This window comes from Otolemur garnettii, unplaced genomic scaffold (genome assembly GCF_000181295.1).
Source record: "Otolemur garnettii isolate 467f Iridium unplaced genomic scaffold, OtoGar3 scaffold00236, whole genome shotgun sequence".
Taxonomy (NCBI): Eukaryota; Metazoa; Chordata; class Mammalia; order Primates; family Galagidae; genus Otolemur; species Otolemur garnettii.
In genome coordinates, this window is record NW_003852631.1 from 1871035 (window position 1) to 1872135 (window position 1101).

The window sequence follows — 1101 nt, forward strand, 5'->3', positions numbered from 1 at the left end:
TTACATATATTAAATGCATTTTCAACTTACAATATTTTCAGCTTACAATAGGTTTTGTAAGCATTATTTACAATAGCCAAGATACAGACTCAATCTATATGTTGGTGGATGAATGGACAAAGAAAATATAGTGGGAGGTGCCTGTGGCTCAAGGAGTAGGGCACCAGCTCCATATGCCAGAGGTGGTGGGTTCAAACCCAGCCCTGGCCAGAAACTGCAACAACAACAACAAACAAAAAAAGAAAATATAGTATATACAGTCATTCCTTGATATCCATAGGGGATTAGTTCCAGGACCCTCCAAGGATACTAAAATCCACAGATGCTCAAGTCCCTTATATAAAATGATACAGTGTTTGCACATAACCTGCACGCACCCTTATAATACCTAATACAGTATTAATTCTATGCAAATAGGTGTTATCCTGCATCTTTAAATTTATATTGTTTTCTATCATTATCTTATTATTTTTTATTGGTTTTTTTCCCCAAAATATTTTCAATCTGATTTTGGTTGAATCTGTGGATGTGGAATTGTGGATACAGAAGGCTGGCCATATATATAATGGGATATTATTCAGCCTTACAAAAAGAAGGAAATTATGCCATTTTTGACAACATAGATGAACCTAGAGGACATTATGCTAAGTGAAATAACAAAATTACAGAAAGACAAATACAGCATGAGACAAAGACTTACAGAAACAGAGAGTAGTGCCGGGTGCAGTGGTTCACGCCTGTAATCCCCACACTCTGGGAGGCCAAGGCAGGTGGACTGCTTGAGCTCGGGAGTTCAAGACCAGCCTGACCAAGAGTGAGACCCCCATCTCTACTAAAAATAGAAAAACTAACCAGGCATGCTGATGGGCGCCTTTAGTCCCAGCTACACAGGATGCTGAGGCAAGAGGATCTCTTGAGCCCAGGAGTTTGAAGTTGCTGTGAGCTATGATGATGCCACAACGCTCTACCCAGGGCAACAGAGTGAGACTCTATCTCAAAAAAATAAAATAAAAAGACAGACTAGGCTCGGCGCCTATAGCTCAACCGGCTAAGGCGCCAGCCACGTACACCTAAGGTGGCGGGTTCGAATCCCCAGCCCGG